Raw genomic sequence first — 9,146 nt, 5'->3', positions numbered from 1 at the left:
TAAATGCTGGACAGTGCAAAGTGCTCTCTACAAACCTCATTTCATTTACTCACCGTACACACACACTGCATACCTTCTATCCTGAACCAGCAGCACTCCCTCATCACAGCTTACTTGTCAGCTGGGAGAGTCTTGCTCATTTATTTCCTTTACAGATTCATTTATTCATTTGAAAGGCAGAATTATAAGAGAGAGAGAGAGAGGGAAAGAGAGACAGAGATCTTCCATTCACTGGTTCACTCCCCAGAAGGCCAAAAATTCCGGAGTGGGGCCAGATCGACACCAGGAGCTTGTTCTGGGTGTCACACGTGGCAGCAGGGCCCAGGGCCCAGGGCCATCTCTGCTGATTTCTCAGGCACATTAGCAGGGACCTGGATCAGAAGTAGAACAGCTGGTACTCAAAATGGAACCTACATAGGCTTAACCTGCTGTGTCACAGCACTGGCCCTGGGAAGATCTTATTGAATCATCACATTAAAGAGAGAAGCGGGGCACGGAGGGAAGGGAAAGGATGTGAGAGGCTATCGAGGCTTTAGGGAAGGGCACAGAAGAAATGAAGGCTGGAGTAAGGCACAGTGAGCCCAGAGTCTTGAGATGCTAGATTGAAAGAATGAGCTGCCCTGCCTCAATCAGGGGGTCCGGACTTAGTGAACAACCTGACAAATGTACAGTTTAACAAAGTAACCTTCCAGAGTTCCTCAAGTAGAGGGAGCCATTCAGAGGCAGACCACCCCATTTGCTACTTCCATAAAGAGATAGGGGCCAGCACTACAGCACAGTGGGTTAAGCTGCAAGGCCGGAATCCCATACTGCAGTGCTGGTTCGAGTCCTGCTCACTCTGCTTCTGATCCAGCTCCCTGCTAACGTGCTTGGGAGAGCAGCACACACGATGGCCCAAGGCGTTGGGGCTCTCACACCACATGGGAGGCCCGGACAGAGTGCCAGGCCCTGCCTGCTGCAGCCAGTGCATAGAAGAGGAGAAGACAGCCTCTTCTCTAGTTCTCCTTGTCTGTCACTCTGCCTTCCAAATAAATAAATAAGGAGATAAGACAGACTTGGAATAACCACTGCTCATATCGACACCTGACTCTTGCTTCTTCTCCCAGCCTATTGCAGTGAAAGAAAAGGGGGGAAAAATGAGTGAACTGTTTGACCGAATCCCTGACTAGTACCAATTATAACAGCAGGGCTGGAAAGTTACTATTAGCTTCATCACTTGTAGTATGGGATTCCCCTCCCCATAGGATCCCTGGGCCTAGTTCAGCTGGCCTCTGTATGGGAAGGCTCCACACTGGCAATGCAAGGAACCGCTGACAGAAAACAGCATAAACGAACAAAACACCTGCATCTCTCCTGAACATGTGCAGCCTTCTTGTCATCACTCCTCAAACAACAGAGCACAGCAACGTTTACAAGGCTTCCACATCATATCAGCTCTTTAAAAAGTCACTGAGGTGAGAGTCAAAGGCATCTACCAGGCGCTGTGCCTAGGGGACCGCAAATACTAAGCCACTGTTTGTGTGAGGGACAGTGTGCGTGGACTTTGGCACGCTCCATGGAGGTAAGCTCTGCACTGCTCTTCTAAGTATCCAGCTGCTGCAGCCAGTCTCTGGGCCGTGGGGCTTATGGAGTGACTTCACCTGGGCAGGGCAGGGCTGCTGTCCCAGCCTTGGCGTGTTGCACTTCCTGCATGAGTCCCCGTCCTCACCCGCAATACTCTCCCCTTGTGGGTGCTCCTTTAGTTCTGATGACACAGCAGGGAGAGAAAATGGCGAGTTTCTCAGACTTCGGTCCTGTTCTCTGCGCCTTGAAGGCGCTGTAATGTCACAGCAGGACCACTAGGTGGCAGGGGTGTCTCACCATCAGGCTAATGACCTTCTTTCTGTCCTCCCATCTCCATTACAACAAAGACACTTGTGCTTTCCCAAGGATTTTAAACCACTTTTCTTATCAGTAGGTAAGCCAAGAGGACAATCAAGTTCATAGTGTCTTGAAGACTCACCCTGATGTCACTAATTCCACCCGGAGTGTGATGGGGTTTTCGGTTACTGAGAAAGTTTCATAGCCTCTGGCTGGCAAGTGCATGGGAAAAGTAAACAGAACTCTGCTTGTTTAGGGAGGGCTGGGGTTCTGAAAGCCCAGCAGGACAAAGGTCCTACGGGTTACAGGTTACAGGCTCTCATCTCAGTACCAGGATTGCAGGCACCTCTGCCCACCAGCTCCCCAAAGAAAATGTTCTTTGGGGAGATGTAATTTCAGCAGCTTACTGAGTAAAAAACTGAATGTAGCATCCTCTTGAAACAAAACTTACTAGGAGGTGCAGCAAATGGAAGGGAGACACAGGGAAGGCCGTGTGCTAAAGAGACCCTCACTGTACAGTGTGTGGGATAAATGCTGGTATACAGACAGCACAAGGCTGTTAATATATCACCTGTAGAGACACAAACTGTGAAGAGCTGTAACTGTAACAGCAGGAGAAGGGGAAGCGGGAGGGTGGTCAGTCAAGGAGCTAAGCTTAGCACTGGCCTGTGCCATAGCAAGTTTAGCTGCAGCTTAGGGTATAGGCATTTCATATTGGAATGCAACTTGGAGTCCTGGATGCTCCACTTCGGATGCATGCAGGAAGACAGCAGAAAGTGGCCCAGGTACATGGGTCCCAGCTACCTCCACGGGAGACAGACGACGTGGTGGTTCCTGGTTCCCTGCAGAGAGCAAAGGTAACTACATGGAATATGGCAAAGCTGGGATTCACATCTGGGTCCCCCTCAAAGGCAGGCACATGCTCCTTGCGCTCTCCAACTTCCCTCATACACGACTCGGGCCTTGAAGAACATGATTCTACGGGCTGCAGCTGCTAGGGCTCTGCAGATCAAGTAATCACCCACAACCCACACTGGAGTTTCTATTCACGTCCCAGCTGCTCCACCTCTGATGCAGCTCCCTACTAACGCACATGAGAACACAGCAAAGGATGGCCCAAATCCTTGGGACCCTGCACCTGCATGGGAGACTCAGAAGAAACCCCTGGCTCCTTGGTTTCAGGTCAGCTCAGCTTCAGTTACTATGGCCACTTGGGGAATGAACCAGCAGATGGAACATACTCCTCTCTGTCTCTGCTCTCTCTGTAATGCTATTTTCCAAATAAAAATAAATCTTTTTTTTTTTTAAGTACTGAAAGCATGCCTTGTTTAAAAAAAAAAAGAAGGAAAAAAAGTAAAAGGAGAAGTGATTAACAGTCCTGTGTGGGTGGAAGAGGAGAGCAAAGGGTTGGGCAGGAGAGTGGCCATGGTGTGTGCCATCCCAGCCACACCCTGCTGTGAGACAGACAGGCCAGAGGGCAGAACAGTTGTCCGGGTTGTCAAGAGCAAGGGCCACTGCATTCCTCACTGTGTCGCTGTGTCTGACGTCGCCACCACTGCTGCTGAGAAAGGACCCCAAGGCCTGAGCTTCCACACGAAGTGCCAGCCAGAGCCCATTTTAGTCAGCCATCAGGTTGTTTCTGATGTCAACTCTAATTTACCATTGGTTTTATATCTAAATCTAAATCTATATCTATATCCACATTATTTTTTTTTTAATTGACCAAAACTCCAAAGAGCAGATGTGTCCATGTTTGCCTCCCTGTGGCATTCCAGCCCAACTTGTGCTTATCCAGCGGCAGGGCGTGGTTCTGCCGGACCAGCAGTTCTGCCAGGTCTCTCCCTCAAACGTCGGATTCTTTCCCATCTAGTCAGAACAGACAGCTTGTCGCTCAGAAGGCTCCAGAATCATACAGTTCTCATTCCTTCCCCCTCCACCTCTGTGTCTACATCCAGTACCACTCTCACCAGGACAATGCACACGGCCATAGAACAGCTCCGTCCCTGCCTTATCACATTCTCCAGGCAGCAGAGTGATCCTTCTCTGGAGAACGGGGGTTTATTGGTGTGCTCCCCCCATCTCATCTTCCCCCCCTTCACTCCCTCCTTCCTGGACACCTGGCCTGCTGTGGCAGCCCTCCAGGAAAGGCACTTATGAAGGAAAAGCTTATTTCAACTCACGGTTTGGGAGATTCAGGCCACAATCGGTGATGGCCCCCAGCAATGACACTCTTGCTTCTGGAGTCTTGGGACAGCACAGGGCATCACACGGCGAGAGCAGAGAGCGCAAGGGAGGAAGGGGCACATGATGAGCCAGTAAGCACGGAGGGAAAAGTCAGGCCCAACTCTCAGGCAAGCGTTCAGAGCCAAGCACATGGTCAAAACACCTCCCAAGGCTGTGTTTTCAGTGACCAAGGCCCCCTACCCAAATATCACAACTGAATTTCCACATACTCAGTACTAACATGACTCTGGGAATTAAATGACAGCAAGAATACAGAAGCCAAATGATATGCAAAGCAACGCACCCTAGCTGGGTACTTGGGCAGAGCAGGCTGAGCTGCTGCTGGGCACACCAGGAGCCCACACCATGGCTCTGGTTACTCACAGCAGCACTTTCCCCAGTGTGAGCTCTGTTTATCATGCATGACTTAAAAGTTTACTTTTTTAAAAAATAAATCTTTAAAAAAAATCTGTATTGGAAAGTCAGATATATAGAAAGAGGAAGAGAGACAGAGAGGAAGATCTTCCATCCAATGATTCACTGCCCAAGTGACCGCAACGGCCGGTGCTGCACCAATCCGAAGCTGGGAACCAGGAACCACCTCTGGGTCTCCCATGCTGGTGCAGGGTCCCAAGGCCGTGGGTCGTCCTCGACCACTTTCCCAGGCCACAAGCAGGGAGCTGGATGGGAAGTGGAGCTGCTGGGATTAGAACCTGCGTCCATATGGGATCCCGGCACGCTCAAGGCGAGGACTTTAGCCGCTAGGCCAACGCGCCGGGCCCCCCAATACAGATTTTTTTAAAAGTTTACTTTTATTTAAAAAGGCAGAGAAAGGTCTTCCAACCATTGGCTTATCCCAAAGTTCCCACAACAGCCTAGGGTGGCCCAGGAAGAGCCAGGAGCTGGGAGCTCCATCTGGATCTCCCAGAGATGTGGCCGAGACCTAAGCCCTTGAGTTGTTGTCCGCTGCCTCCCAGGGGAGCTGCATGGCAAGCAGAGCAGCACTCCTTCCCAGCCACTGACACGACAAGTGGAAGACCCATGTGGTGACTCCTCTCACTGTATCGTAAAGCCTACCCTAATGCGTGAAGGCACGCATTAAATAATACTGAACCCGATCAAGAGAATGCTTTCAATGTCTCAGCCCTTCTTGTAATGCTAAGATCTCATTTAGCACTAGCTTGTCCCTAGTACCTGAGAATTTGTCACTAATGAATAGATAATGAAGGGCCATCATTAGTTCTAGCCATGAAGGGACCAGTCAAAATGGCCACACCCCACATCAGGGTTTAATTCTTAGTTTGCTTTGGCTGAGGCAGTCCCTATGAGGCAGTAGTTAGGGCTCAAGTGACTGGGTTCCTGCTATCCATTTGGGAGACCTACACAGCATTCTCAGCTCCTCTTTCCAACCTTGGTCATGGTGAGCACTTGATGGCTAAGTCAGTGGATGTGAACTCTAACCCCTCCCAAAGAAACAAGCCTAGCAAGCCTTTTGGAGGTAGCAGTATCTGACAGAATGTAGTCATTTTCTTTTGGTGTTATTTCAGTCACTTTTTGAAAGACGTATTTATTTATTCATGTATTTGAAAGGCAGTGTAACAGACAAGGGAAGTGATACAAAATGAAGCAGAGTTCTTCCATCTACTGATTCACTCTTCAAAATGCTTCCAACAACTGGGTTTGGGCCAAGGCAAAGCCAGGAGCCAGACACTCCATCCTGGCCTCCCACATGGGTAGCAGGGGCCCAGGTTCTTAGACCACCAACTGCTGCTTTCCCGGAAGCATTAGCAGGAAGCTGGATCAAAAACAGAGCAGGAAGGATTGAAACCTGCACTCTGTCCAACACAGGATGCAGGTACCCCAAGTGCAAGCTGAACCCAAGCCCCACTGAATTTATTTTCAGGATACCATATGGTTTATGTGCCTGACAATGTACAAATCTTAAATAAAGTTCCCAACAGCTCTAGGAGGGAAGCCCCATTTCACAGATGAGGCAAATGCAAATGAGTTTCCCAAGATACTCAAATTTCCCTAGAGTTAGCTTAAAACATCCATTTAAAGGTACAAGGATGGGGGAGGCAGCTTTTGGCATAGTGGTTAAGACACTGCCTGGGTGCCTGGGTCTCACTCTGCTTCCAAGCCAGCTTTCTGGAAATGGGCACCAAGGGATCAAGTGGTTGGGCTCCTGCCCTACATGGGAGACAAGGACTGAATCCTGGTCTCCTGGTTTAGGTCTGGTTATGGCCAGGTAATTGGGAAGTCAACCTCAGGATGACAAATCTCATTCTCTCTGCCTTTCAAATGAAATAAATACAGTTATTTATTTGAATATTTATTTATTTGACTCTCTCCTGCTCTGTCACTCTGCCTTTCAAATGATTTAAGGCATAGTGACAGAGCAGGAGAGAGTCAATCCCTCTGTCTGCTGGTTTACTGTTCAAATGGCTGCAAGAGGGACTGGCACTGTCGCTTAACTGGCTAACCCTCCAGCCTGTGCTGCATCCCAAATGCACTCCAGCCAGTTGCTCCATTTCCCAGCTTGCTCATTGCTTATGGCCTTTTTTTTTTTTAAGATTTATTTATTTTTATTGCAAAGTCATATACCAGAAAGAAGGATCTTCCGTCTGATGATTCACTCCCCAAGTGGCCACAATGGCTGGGGCTGAGCCAATCCGAAGCCAGGAGCCAGGAGCTTCTTCCTGGTCTCCCACGCGGGTGCAGGGTCCCAGCCACAAGCAGGGAGGTGGATGGGAAGCAGGGCTGTCGGGATTAGAACTGGTGCCCATATGGGATCCTGGCACTTTCAAGGCGAGGACTTTCAGTTGCTAGGCCACCACGCCAGGCCCCGCTTATGGCCTTTAAAAGCTGCAGCAGACGGCCCAAGTCTTCGGGCCCCTACACCTACGTGGGAGACCTGGAATAGTCTCCTGGCATTGGATCAGCTCAGCTTTGGCCCTTGTAGTCATTTGAGGAGTGAACCAGCAGCTAGAAGAGCTCTTTGTCTCCCCTTCTCGTTGTAAATCTGCCATTCCAAAATAAATAAATAAACTTTTTTTTTTTTTATTGTTGCTGACAGAAAAGTTTATCTGCGAAGGGACCAGGTGAGCAGGGAAGGGAGAGGAAAGGAGAAGTACCTCTGCGAAGAAAACCAGGAGGTGGGGTGCCTCTCGAGAGAGGAGGGAGAGACACCGTGTTTTGGCTTTCTTTGCATTTCATTTTATGACATCGTTTCATTGGCTCTGAGGTTCCCCCAACCCCTCCACGTACCCTCCCCCCATGTTGGATTACTTCACCTTATTGCAACATTCCAGTTCAAATCCATTGTAAGCATATACCATGCATAGAATCCAGCATCTTATTGTCCAGATAAATTCAACAGTTTCTTGGGGAGACCATCTCTGGTCTAAAAGCAGAGCTGGCAGAATATCACTCCGACCAATTAAAAGCCATAACATAGCATCACCAATAGTTTACAACATTATGGAGTTAATTGACACGGTATTCAGTGACTGATATGTTAGAAAATGCAAGTTTTTAACCACATCCTGTGACTACTTCATTAACATTTCAATTCTAGTTTATATACAACTGGCTTCTATCCACCTTAAAATAGCTATGGGATACTATTCAGCTGTCTCGTGTCTATTTTCATTTTTGCATTTAGCAGTTTATTGTATTGAAGCATAATTTTTACTGAACTTGGCAGATTTTAGGAAGAGTCCAAACTGGCTTATAACTTTAAAAAGGCACACATCAACAGTTGAGCCACAGAACAGTTTTAGGAGGGGTGTGCAGAGAAATCTTCAATACCCCAGTGAGGAGTAACTTATTTCATGTCCTACCTTGTAAGGTATATGTGAGTCCCCGCTGACCGTTTCCTGTCTGGTTCTAAGCTTTCCTTGTGTTCTCTATCTATTTTAATTTTGTTGTTGTTGTTTTGTTTTGTTTTGGGGGGGCTCCGGGGTGACCCTGATGGTCATTGCAGGAGAAGGTGGGAATCCAAAGTTGGAATTAAGTAAAGACCAGAGAAAGCTCCTCTCCCTAGTCCCGAAGGGAGTTTCCTGTTCTGTTTCTAGAGACCGCTCAGGGCTCCTGGCTGTTGTTCCGATGGCATTGGACCCTGCAAGGAAGGATTTGTTTATCTGTTTATGTATTTTTTTAAAAGGCTGAGACTACTGGGTCTGCATGCTGATGTCAGAGGCAAGAAGCTCCATCTTGGAGTTCATATGGGAGTTGAGGACCTAAATAACTGAAGTATCGTCCACGTACTAACAGGAGGCTGGTTTAACTAGCTGCACAACACTGGCCACACACACACAAACTTTTAAATGCATTTAAGGGGCCTGCGTTGTAGTGTAGCAAGAAAAGCCATCGCCTGCCGTGCCAATATGCCACATGGGTACCGGTTGATATCCCAGCTGCTTCACTTCCAATTCTGCCCGGCCCCCTCCCTGGTGCATGGCCTGGGAAGCACAGGAGGATGGCCCAAGTGGCGGAGTCCCTGCACTGCTGCTGGCTCTGGGTCTGGCTCAGCCCTAGTCAATGTGGCCATCTGAGGGGCGAGTCAGCAGATGAAAGACCCCTCTCTCCAACTCCTTCATATAAACCTTTAACAACAGAAAACCAAGTCCTGGCACATTGGCCTAGCAGCTAAAGTCCTTGCCTTGAAAGCGCCCCGGGATCCCATATGGCCGCTGGTTCTAATCCTGGCTGCTCCACTTCCCATCCAGCTCCCTGCTTGTGGCCTGGGAAAGCGGTCAAGGGCAGCCCAAAGCTTTGGGACCCTGCACCTGCGTGTGGGAGACCTGGAAGAAGCTCTTGGCTCCTGGCTTTGGATTGGCGCAGCACCGGCCATGTGGCCACTTGGGGAGTGAATCAGCGGACGGAAGATCTTCCTCTCTGTCTCTCCTCCTCTCTGTATATCCGCTTTTCCAATACTTAAAACAAAACAAACAAAAAAACAGAAAACCAGTTTGTGCAGCTCTGGCTAAGCAGCTGGGCCCAAGAATCCTAGGGTCACAATGCCCTGGCTCGGCTTCTAAGTGCACGCGGTGTGACATATT

This window comes from Ochotona princeps, chromosome 21 (assembly GCF_030435755.1).
Source record: "Ochotona princeps isolate mOchPri1 chromosome 21, mOchPri1.hap1, whole genome shotgun sequence".
NCBI lineage: Eukaryota > Metazoa > Chordata > Mammalia > Lagomorpha > Ochotonidae > Ochotona > Ochotona princeps.
This window is presented reverse-complemented; position numbering follows the sequence as displayed.